Source organism: Protopterus annectens, chromosome 4.part0, assembly GCF_019279795.1.
Source record: "Protopterus annectens isolate FY-2018-M chromosome 4.part0, PAN1.0, whole genome shotgun sequence".
Lineage (NCBI taxonomy): Eukaryota > Metazoa > Chordata > Ceratodontiformes > Protopteridae > Protopterus > Protopterus annectens.
This window is the reverse complement of record NC_056733.1, coordinates 201,048,913-201,061,687: the sequence shown is the minus strand read 5'-3', so window position 1 is coordinate 201,061,687 and position 12,775 is coordinate 201,048,913. Positions and strand designations below refer to the sequence as shown.

Here is a 12,775-nt window from a genome sequence, read left to right as displayed (position 1 = left end):
GGCAGACTAGTCCTGCTTTGGCTGTACCTACAGGCTATCTCATTACATGATAGATCTTTTACCTCTTACAGACTCCCATCTATGGACCATTTTTTAGAAAGACAGGTTTTTCCATGTCTACTATATCACAGTACACATATTAGTAGCTCACATACAACAACAATAATTTGAGTGCACATATAAACAGTCGCAAAGGTACATCTGATAGCAAAAATAGTCTTAAATGGATATGCTATAGTTCCAAGAATGCAATTCACTGAAGTACGATTTCCCCAAATTTACAGTTCCCTAATTTGATTTTATACCCCGTAGTGAAAACCACCAGGCTTGTTTATGTGGAAGGCACTCCCACAACCTACCTTTGCTAATACAACAACATCATACCAAGGAAAAAGGAGCAAAAAATACTGACTGACATGCATTCCAGGAAATGTAGTTCTTCTATATCAAACAATCAATCATATACATGCCTGTGTGCACACACTTACATAGCAGCAAGTTTCTGGAATACATATATTGACAGGACTAATTTCAGAGCTAAGCATATTAATATAGAAAGAATACACATATTACCAGCAGAAATCTAAGACGTAGACAGCACTGTCTCACCCTAAAAGATAGCTATAGTTAGCTGCCCCATGCCCATACTCTCCTGCAGCCACTTTATCTAATGTATTTACTTGGTTTTCTTTATGTCTCCTTTACTACCTCTAATGCTGAGACCCATAACTTGTTATGTGTTATAACCACCTTTAGGAATTCTTTTCTCAGACAAATCAAAGAATTGGGTTTCTCTTTTACCTTCAAAAGTGTTCTATGACCTCTTGTCTAGACCACAGATGGATTTGGAAACTGTCAACAAGTAAAGGGCGCACCCACAGGACTCTACATCATCTTCTAAAGGTTTCATGTCATTTGTTGGGTGTGTACTTCCATTTCATTTTTAATTTATATATCTTTTAACTGCTTATTCTCAGAGTATTTTCAACCACACCCCAAGAAGAGAAGAGCAAAGGAAAATTCAGAACTGCCCTTTTTTCTTCAACAGTTATGCCTCTTGCACAATACATTCATCTTTTGGCTGGACATCCTGATCCCTTCTTATCTTCCTCCTGTCTCTTCTGAATCTTCTTTGTCAAATCATCTTATGTTTCCCTGGACATATGACAGAGCCAAAATAATCTATTCTCCTTGATCTCTGCAATCTGGGTTACTGTGGCTTTTGAAATGATGTCCTCATGTCTTCTTCTGTCCCACAGTGCCTATCCTACTGCCCACCTCAGGCACTTCATCTCTATCACCTCAAGTTTCTTTGGTTTCTCTGTCATCACTGCCTAGCTTTATGTGCCATTCACAAGCACTGTATAAATCACCATTTTACACACCTTGCTTTTCAGCTTTTTTGACATTTTTCTGTCTCACATTGTTAGCTCTGACACTTTGTGCTAATTGGCTGCAGCCCCTCTGATAATAGGTTTGACTTCCTTGTTCAGTCTTCACTTCTCAGCCAGATCTCACAGATACTAGAAACTGTTAATATGTTCCAATATTCACCTTTTATCTCAGTTTCAGCTTATTCTGCTATTCACTACAATACCGCTGTCTTATCTTTGGCATCCTGCTGCTGCAGTATCAAACACAGTATCTGTGGACCTTTTCGGTTAGTAAACATTTTCCAGGACTATAGACTCTGTATACTCAGAGACAAGAATCATCTGACTGGGTGTCTGTGATTCTAAACATCTGAGGAGCCCCCCATCTTTGGCATCATACTGGTGCAGTATTGAACATAATACTGCAGCAGAAGTATTAAAAATAATATCTGTGGATCTGTTCCCTCAGTAAACATTTGCAGGCCCATAGACTCTGCAGACCTGGGGAGAAAAAATATCCATCTCTATGTCTATATAAGGATCTCCTTGAACTCCTTGCCAAGCAGAGAGGATGTTTCTTTGTTTTTATTTTAAATATGCTACTTCTGTACCTCTCCACCCCAATCTTACCAACTGTCTGTACATCTTTCTTGGCTCTCTTATTTATTTCTTATATTTTCCTCTGCTACCATATTTCATAGTGGCTTTTAGGTCCTGAACTTTTTGTTCCTATTGTTTTCACTGGATACACGGTCATTCTGTTATCTGTAGTTTCTTTACATTGTTCTCCTCCCCTAGCTGTGTTATTTCCAGAAAGCTCTCTGTCTTCCATACTCCTCATTTCTCTTTCTGCCCTACAGTCTATCAAAATCTTTTTCCAGCTAAGTACACATTTTCTCTAACCTCTTATCAAAGTATTTTACCGTCTTCTGATAGTGCTTGCTTAACACTTCCTCATGTATCATCCCTCATAGCAATTATTCTTAGAAATAGGTTTTTAAATAACACCATTCTGCTTCCACTTACATTCTGCATAGCCAGTTTTAATAGTTGTTTTTGTTGACAAAAATTAGCAATACTGACATTTTACTCCATTCTCCCATTCACTCTCTGTCCCTGCTAACTAGCACAGTAAAACTGCTCTTATTAAAACTTACTACCACCATACAACATCTCCTGGCTCAAACTCTTCCCCTCAGCTTCCTCAGTATTCCAGCTATTCTTACCAACCACCAGATCTCCCTCTCCTCAATTAACACCCCAACAAACCCACACCCATTATGCCAACATTAATCTAGCCTATCTTTCAGTATAGCTCTCACATTCTTCTAACAAACTCATAAAGAACTATACAAATACAGCCATCTCAAATGTAAATATTATAAAAGCATAACCATAAGACCTCTACTAAAAGTAGAACAAGAATGTAACTGGTTATCTACTTTCCTCCACAAAAGCATCATTATGAAGCTTAGTGGGGATATTGACCTAAGCCCTGGGCTCTGCGCCACAACAAATGACAATTACAAACAACAAATCTTACACTTCCCTCCACCTGCTATCCTTCCTCAAATTCCCAGCTTCACCTACTTAGTTTGAATCTCACATGTATATTCAATAAAGTACAAGAGGTACTTGCTTGTATCACAGCTTATTCCTCTGACAAAGTCATAGCAACTAAAACATTTTTGAAAAACAAAATATCTAACGATGAACTCACTCTGTCTAGATAGAGCATAATCAGACAGAACAGGAAAAATAAATGCACAGGCAGCCTTCAAATTATTTACAAAAAACTCAGTAAACATCACCCCTTAGCTACATAAATACCAAAGTCCGGTAATGTAGAACTACAGCTACTCAAAATAAATAAGAGAAAACCTTTGCTTATCAGCTTTTATATTTTACCACAAAATAACCTTGTCACTGCTGAAAACATTTTATGCTGGATATCTCATCATAACCATGATGAAATAATGACAGGAGACTTAAATATAGATTACAGTGCCATCAATAGTAGCACCCCAACAGATTGCTTGAACCTTTTTGTCTTTACTCAGATAACCCCATCTACTACAAGAGTCCATGAATGTACATGTGAGGAAAGTAGATATTAATATCTCTGCTAGCATGAATGGCTGAAGTTTTGTAATTAATTGTAAATAATTGTAAATTACCCTGTGTTGCATATGCCAGCATGACTAGTTATAATTTTGTAAATAAGTTTGTGTCTTTTGATTATCACTCTGATTTATACAAGACGCTTGAATGTCAAACAGTGTTCTTATGGCTGACCAAGTAAATATGTTCTTGTAAAGAGAATTCGGAATTCATGTTATGACAGAGTCAGCTGACCTAGATGTGATGTCATTGTGTGCCAGGGATGGGAGAATAGAATCTTCACTGCAGCTGTTTGTCTACTTTTCAAAGTCTGATGTCTAATTTTCAAAGTCTGATATGACAGCAGAATTCTCATGGCAACTTCCTGTTACTTTTGAAAAAAGATTTGTTATAAAAAGCAGGTTCTGAGTCAAGTTATTCAGTTTTTCATGCAGTTGTTTCCAGAGCTGTTCAGCAGTAGTTTATCATTCAGTTGTTTCCAGGAGAGTAGTTGTTCCAGTCGCTGAGAACAGGCAACAGCCTGGAGTGTGGACATAGTTTCTCATCTTACATTGCTGAAGTAAGAGTATAATCTTGCCTTGCTAAAGTATTTAGATTAGATAGGGACATTTAATCTTCAGACAGACAGGGAACTACAGCTAGAGAGATGTTTTCTAGAATCAATGTGAGCTCTATCCTACACTATTATTTTCATATTTCCTGTGTGTGAAATTCTGATGTTTATATGAATAAGTTATTCATTTTTTCATGTTTTAAATTCTTTTATTTATTATTAAATGTTTTACTACTCATTGTGGCTAGTTGTTTATTTAATATCGTTAATAACTTGAAAGTGTTTATGTTTATTGTGATAACACCAGGACCATTCCGGAAAGCCGTACTGCTTGGGATACATGCTACCATTTGTTTCAATATCTATATTATCCAATATAATTGAGCACCCCTTTTGAAGGATATTGTGGTATTTGACTGGTGGCAGCTGGTACCTTTATAATTTGGGCAAAGAAACACAGCAGGTGAAATTGTGTTTCCCAAGAGTGTGTTTATGTGTGAATATCAGACATTTAAGAGTGAGTGTGTTAGATACCTAGAATTGGGGCACAGCGCTCTGCAGTGGTTAGTGTGGATACTTATTTGGGGACTCAGTGTGAAGCATATAGTCCAGTCCCAGGTTTGGAACCTGTTCCCGGTGTACCCTTGGGGAAATTATGTATTTCTATCCCTGAATGATGAGGACTGAGACTCTTTAGTTGCTGACCTGGGGTAAAGAAGGTCCATCACAGTACAAATAGACACCCTGCCTTGGACTGGATACTAACTAATAATCCTAACATAATAAAGACCATGGCTGTTTACCAGACAGCATACGTGACCACCTTCCAACTTATGCTATAAGATGTTACAATAGTCAAGATAAACAAATCACTTACAACCAAGTCTGGAATATAAGCAACTTTAACAAAGAGCCCTTCATTCAAACATTGGAACAATATAACTGGAGTGTACTCAAGTGCCTGTCCCTTGACACTGCTGTAGCACATTTTAATAATATACACCTAAAAATAGTCAATAATATTGCCCCAGTACATACCAAAAGAGTTAAAGTCAATCCAGAACCATGGTTAATAAGGAAAACCAAAAAGTTATGTTAGAGAGTGACATAGTCTGGAAAGACTGGCACAAAAATAGAACTCAAATCACATACCAAATTTTAGACATCCAAGAAATACTACAAAATATCACATCAAGCATGAAAGAAAATACTATAACTCACTCCTAAATAGACACCAAAATCGCTATAAACTTTTCTGGTCATCCATAAATAAACTAATACATCCAGACCAAACTACTACCCCCCCAACACCCACCTCCACAATCAATGGCACCATTGACTCAGTCTTCACACAGTTAAACTCCTACCTCATACCAACAATTAACATTCCTGACTAACATAAATCCCTCAGCTCTCTTGTCAATGCCTGTACTTTATTTGAACTAGCTACAACGGCTATACCTTTGTCCAGTTCTTACCTCCAATATCAGAAAACAAAAAAGAAAGCTTCAAGCAAGTCTAAAGCCACCCACCCTTATTGCTGACTAACTCCCCTCTGACTGCCTCAAAATGGCTGCTGATGATATCACTTACCCTATTGCCATACTAATAAAAAGGTCTATATCCAAATATTATGTCCCATCCATCTGTAAGAAATTGTTCATCATACTACTACATGTAGGCGGTCCATCCACAGACCTCAGTAACTAGAGGCCCATAGCAGTCCTCTCCCCATCAGAAATACTTGAAAAGTGCATTCATGCTCAATTCATGCAACATTTAAACACAAAAGACCTCCTGTCTGAAACAGCACAGTTTTAAACCCCATCACAGCACAACCACAGCCATCCTTTACTTTACCGGTACTGTACACCAGCATAGTAATAACAATAAAATAGTGTCAGCTATGTTCCTAGATTTATCTAAAGCTTTCAACACACCATCTCTCAGGCATCTACCTAATGAACTTGCATCCATAAGTCTCTCACAATCCTCCTGTACATGGTTCCTTTGTTATTTATCAGATAGACAGCAATTAAATGGAAATAGGAATTTTCATCTTCTCTCCCAGTCACAATACTACAAGGCTTCAAACTAGAGCCTGCTCTCTTTAATATCTTCATTAACAAACTCCACACTTATGTAGGTAAGACAAGCATCGTACAATATACACATGATTCAGCTTTAATATGTATAGCCCCAGCATTACCTGAACACAATGAAATCATTCAAACTTCCTTCTCTTCAACTGATACCTGGTTAAGTACTTAAAAGCTGCTTCTTAATCCTAACAAAACAAAGTTAATACTTTTTATGCAAAGAGATATCACTACCAAATTCATTCTTTTACAGTCACAGCTGCCAACAAAACTAGAATCAAACTAGTAGCCCTTACTAAATTACTAGGTATTCAAATAAAAAGCAACCTTAAATGCATTGTACATGTAATTCAATAAAAAAAACACCAAAAAACTAGGCTCCCTCAATAGGGTCAAAAACTACCTAACTGATACAGTAAGAAAAACTCTAACCTAAACTTACTACTCTCCCTTTTTCTATGCTTTCCTGTGCTTTCAAGTGCCACACTAAAGAACAAGCTAGCCTCCTGTTATGATAAAGTTGCCGAATCTGCCACCAGTGTTACACCTGCAACCTACCACTGTGAGACTTTAAAGCAATGAAACTGGCTAGAATTAAACAACTGACTCAATCTCTCTCAGGTACTTATTGTAATACATTGTCACAAAAATGCCCAACATTAAAATCTACACTACTGCCGTACACTCCTGCAAGGGATCTGTAGTACACTGAAAAATTTCCTTCTAAGTTCTACTACATCAAGTAACTCATCATCCCGCTACGTGCCCAAAATGTGGAAATGCTATCCCCACAAAACTGAACATAATAGACAAACTACCCTGCTTCAAAATGGTGCTCAAACAATACCTGTCTCAATCTTGGACATGTTCACGCTCATCTCCAGGCTGGCAATTTCTGTTATTACCTCATACTCTTCCCTATTTTTCTCAAATCCTTACACCTCCTTGTCCAATTTATCCCCCTCTTAAAACCTGTGAAGTGTATTTATCTCACTTCATGTCTTGAATGTCACCTCCCCATTCTCTGTCTTTCTCTTCCTATAACTAATATATGGGTCTATATAAGAAGTGCAAACTTTCAAAAGGTCGAGTCTCATATGGTCGACACCATATGAGTGAACTTTTGAAAGCTCACGAGTTTCACCAGAGATCGCTGTAGGGAATATTTCCCTTTACTTCACTGTAGTGCAATCTCAGAGTTGGTATATTTAAGTAGCAAGGGGTGTGGGGGGTTAGGGGGGAGCGTTCAGGTAGGTTTTTTTGTTTTTGTTTATTTTTTATTATATGTTTGATGTTTTAAATCTTCGCTCATATGGTGTCGATCATATGAGCGCCGAAGTTTTAAAACTTTGAGCATATAATATAGACTCCTAATATATTTGGCCTCAAATCCCCATTAGTCTCCTTCACCTTATCTACACTTACTCAATCAGTATTTAACAATCTCCATCACTTTATTTTCTCTATGACACTTCTACAGCCCTTTCACAAATTGTCACATTCAGTTCTCAAACATATATTTTCTCACTTACATCAATAATATCATCTATCAATTAATGTCTTATCTTAATGTAAAGATTCTACCTACGTATATAAAATCTGTTGTTTCCCAGATTATATACCTGTCCTTTATCAGTCTGAATACAACCCATGCTATCAACCCAGCATTTTATTGTAACTCATGAATGTAAATACTATTTAAGTTGTATAATTGTACAGTGTTATATAATGGAGCTTTTCTCCACAGGCCTCTTCTGAAAATGGGTACACCCAGTCAAATTCTTCTGGTCGACAAAGGCAATAAATAAACACATTATCTGTACTCAGGTTCATCCTAGTTTTCCTCATCAATTGATAGGGGACAGGAATACAAAGCTAAAATTCCTGTCCAGAACCTCCTTGTAGTGTCACATTGGCTGCGTACATCATATTTGTTGATCTTTCCCCTTTTACCTGTTTGTTGATGTAGTCTGTCGCCAGTGTGAGTAGAAGTGGGCTCACAGATGAACCGTGATGCACGTCCATTCCCACTGGGACCTGCTCTTTAAGATAGAACACCATTGTACTAGTGTGGCTGAATCCTTGTACATAGCCTGCACTAATTCTAAAAATGTTTCTGGGACTTCAAACCATAGCAGGGCTACCCAAATTAGCTTCCTTGGGACTTTCTCATATCCTTTCTCTAAGTTTAGGAATACCTATTTAGACTCTTTCTTCATCTCCAGCTTCTTCTTCACTGTGTGTCTCATTACATATATTGGGTCAGTTCTACTGCTTACTAGTCTAAATCCAAACCACTCATCTCACATCTTACTTTCTACTGCTGTACTTATTCATTTATCAGTCGTCCACTCTAGCACCTTCATGCTGGGTGATAGGAGCTTGACACTTCTGCACTGCCCACAGGTGTGAATATCCCCAGTGTTCTTCTGCACTAGTACTTGAATGCTTATTCTCCAGTTATGTAGGATGGTCCTCTGTTTATACTTGGTGAGTAATTTCTACTCACAAAGTATACGTGAGTAACTTCTACAGATGTATAATTGGTTCTTGAAGAGCGTCCAAGGGATCTCTGCAACAGTAGAGGCAGAAACATCAAATCAATGTTTGTAATGCTTCTTTAAGTCACAGTGGACATTAAGTCCTCCCCACAACAGTCTGGAAAGCAGTGATCAACAATAATTTTGGCTGGTTTGTCCTCTTGGCAAATCCTGTAGAGTAACATGTTGCTAAAACTGGTATAGTTTATACAAAATAATAATAATTGCTGCCCACATAGAAAGTCATGCTACTCTTTTGTATACCAGCCCTGCAAACCAAGTCATTACCACTTGAGTATAAGTTGCAGATGAACCAATTTCCATTGTACTGTGGTTTGGCAGACAGACTGTACAATTACCTAAACTTACAGTTATAATTTGTAGGCTTACCTTTTCCTTACCTTCTGTTGAAGACTCATGAAAAACAAGCTTTTGACTCTTTCGGAAGGATCTCTGGGGTGGGAAAGCCCCATTCGAAACACCCTTGCTCCTCTCACATATGTTTCAGTACTCTACCCTACTCCCTGACCCCCCCCCCCAATATAATTTCTGTTATAACACTAAGTATTGGTATGTAACACCACCTTTTAGGGTCTGTTAAAAGTCCTCTTCTGACATAACTTCACTTACACCATTTCCTGTCCTCTCCACCCCACAGAATCAATGCATAGAGTCTGCCCACCACATAATTTCCTTTATCACCTCACTTCTTCATACCCTTTAACCACAGGCCTAAGATAGCAGCAGTAACCATTTATCTCCTGTGTGCATTTGTGGAACATTGATGGCAACCGTCTTTCCTTTCAAAGTCTCAATCCACCCAATTTTAATCATGAATGTTTAAACACAATCTACTGTCAGCAAGAGGTTCTTCATTGTTTAACTCTTTTTGCTCTTGGTAGTGGTAGGAGCTTCTTGGAGCCTAACTGTACTATAGCTAATCCCAGTGCATACTATGAACTCTTGCTGGTAGCAAGAACAACTTCTTATCCTTTAACTCCTTCAGCTGTTTTACTGCTCCAATTCCTGGGGTTAATAGGAGCCTCTTCACTCTTCATTATTTACCTCCATTTTCATTTTGTTTTCCTTCTGATAACCAGAGTAGACATCCAATCCATATGGATCGCTTTTTGTTCAGCCTGGAAAGGTACAATATATAATTCTAACAACAAGCATTATATTGTTGAGCTAAGTAGTGCACATAACAGTTCAGTTTACATAAAAGGATGCGGTGCATACATTTGTCAATGTTACAATTATACAATAGTTTTTAACATGACTTTTACAATATACACAGTTTACATGGGGAAGAAGATTCAGATTTAAAAGGAGTATTGGGTAGGTAAGAATGGGTGGCCACTGTGATGCAGCGGTTAGTGTTGTCGCCTCACAGCAAAAGGTTCTCCGGTTTGATCCTCGGCTGGGGTGCCTTATGTGTGGAGTCTGCATGTCCTCCCTGTGCATGGGTTTCCTCCAGGTGTTGTGGTTTCCTCCCAAATCCCAAAGACATGCTGTAGGTGGATTGGACACTCTAAATTGGCCCTAGGTGTGAGTGTGTGCCTTCCATGGAAGGTTGGGCCCTGGGCTGGCAACTCGACACTGCAAAGCTCTGCTGCCGATACTGAGGAGACAGGTGATACGCTGTGGCGACCCCTAACCAAGAAAAGCTGAAAGAAGAAGAAGATGGGGAGTAATTATCATTTGCAGTCAGGAATGTAAATGAAGTAATGGAGGGACTGGAGTGCAGATCCTTTGAATTAAGGGGTGAGCAGAATATTCAGTGTAAGGAATGGGAGATGTAAGGAATATGTTACTGCAGTTCTGCTTCTTTTTTTACAGCACTTAGAAAGTGGCCTCATTATGAAAAAAAAACAGTTGGTTCCAGATCACATGGAAGTGATAGAATGAATGGAATTTTAGTGGTTGAGCTTTCTATATATGGGACTGGTACTGATATTAGGAAACTGTGGTCAATGCTGTGGGTTTATTTCAGTGAGTAAACAGGGAATATGTTTCATATGACTGAGATTGTAGATTTTAGCTGATATTCTTTTTAAATTAATCTGTTTGCAAAAAAGAGGAAAGCCTTTAGATTTAGGAGCTTACATATCAGAGATGATAGACAAAGGGTGCATCATTATGTTATTGGTAACAATTCTGCTTTGGTGAGGACACTAATGTGATATTCAGTTTTGGTGTCAAAGGGGATGAATCTGCAGATGTTGGTATCTGTGTTGTTAAGGAAGTTACATTTTTTCTTCAAAGTAATGGCTATTACTAGTAAACTGTGCTTAAGTTGTGCCAGTAGAATACCTTTACCAATAGCAGCTGTACTTTCTGGAGAAAGGAATATAGGGATCTTTTTTGATCAAACAAATAGTTAGTTAATTTTTAAATTGGTAGTAGGGATGTGGTTTTGAACACTTAAGACTGATGTAGCTAGTCCCCTAGGTATTTGAAGTATGAGGTTCTTTCCAAAGGTTATTAGTTGTTATATTTTATGACCCAGCAATATTTGGGGATGACTGGAAGTTTTTCTTTGGTGCCAAAATATGAGTGATTTCTTTCAAGTGGTATTTAGGATGTTTGTAATTGACAAGTCAGTTTTTGTAGGGAGGAAGGCCCCTTCTCTAGTTACCTTTTGATGGTGACTAGAGAAATCTTTGTCTCTGTAAATTACCACATCATCAATATAAAGAAGGATACTGATCTGTGAAAGCTCAGATGGAAGTGTATTGATAAACACGGAGAACAGTAGTGAGAATAAAATGGATCCCTGTGGTGATACTTTGTTTAGGGATAAGAAAGGAAAGACAAAATATTGAATCTGGACTTTAAATTGTCTGCTGGTTTGGAGGTCTCTGAACCATGGGAGAAGTCTTGTCTACAACCTTCAGTGGTAAAGGAGTTTAGTAGTAGTAGTAATAGTAGTAGTAATAGTAGTAGGAATAGTAGTAGTAATAGTAGTAGTAGTAATAGTAGTAGTAATAGTAGTAATAGTAATAGTAGTAATAGTAATAGTAGTAATAGTAATAGTAGTAGTAGTAGTAATAGTAGCAGTAGTAGTCCCTGACCAACTAGGCCAAAGGCTTTTGTGAGGTCACTGAAAACTGATCCTTTGAAAGATTCCTTGTCAACTTTCTGAATTCCTCACCTGCATTCTGAATGATATCACCTGTGAGGGGGTATAAAGCCGTTATTGCACTGCTGCATGACCGAAGTCCACATTGATGGAGAAAAGATTTTACATTCTTGAATGTGTTCCATATGGTGAGAGAAGACTACTTTTGCAAAACTTTTGCTCAGGGTGGTCAGAACTCATATTTATCTAAAGTATTTGGTGTCTTTGAGTTTGACTATTTTGAGTGTACTTTTTTCTATAGCTTGTTTCCATAGTGATAGCACTGTGTTGATGGAAAGACACAGGCCCCGTTGATATGTCTGCAGAGATTTCATCAGTATTTTTCTCACATTGTTTGATTTGTATTTTTGTTTTTTGAAGAGCATAGTGGTGTGTAGCATTTGTTCATTCTGGATAATGTTTCCAGAATTGATTGGACTATTTATTAGGCAATTTTGAGTGGTAAGACAAAGTTTATTTTTATTTCTGTATTTAAATTTATCAGGACCAATTTCAGGCTCAGACCAGGACCAAAAATACAATGACAAAGAATTCAAGAATACATCAGTCAAGCTAGTTTATAAGAGTAGTATTATAACTGACCATAACTGACCTAAAGCAGAGGGTATATTGAAGTTATGCAGTTATACAGTATAGAACAGGTCTATGTACAGGTTAATATACAGCAAATATTGGCCCTTGGAGATGAGCATGTAGCTAAAGAGAAAGATTTTAGTGTCAACACCTGCCCCTCATCCTTATTAAGAGCATGGATAAAATATAGTTGGCTAATGTATATGGGGAAACAGAGTGATTTTCAGGTGGCCGGGGGTTGTCTAGTGTAAAGTAATTTAGTGCAGTAGGTTAAGAAGAAAAACTTGCAAGTTCTTTTTTTTCTCCTAATGGGTTTTTGGCTTGGTTTCTAAGTGTAATGAATTTGTCCCTGTTCTCAGAAGTATTTTTTTTTC

The 12,775-nt window shown here is 37.8% G+C and overlaps 1 protein-coding gene across 4 annotated transcripts in view; it reads left to right on the top strand.

The window, feature by feature from the left end:
• GCGR (glucagon receptor) overlaps positions 1–12,775 on the top strand; it is a 1,613,162-nt gene that overhangs the window by 1,253,113 nt on the left and 347,274 nt on the right. The window lies entirely within an intron of this gene.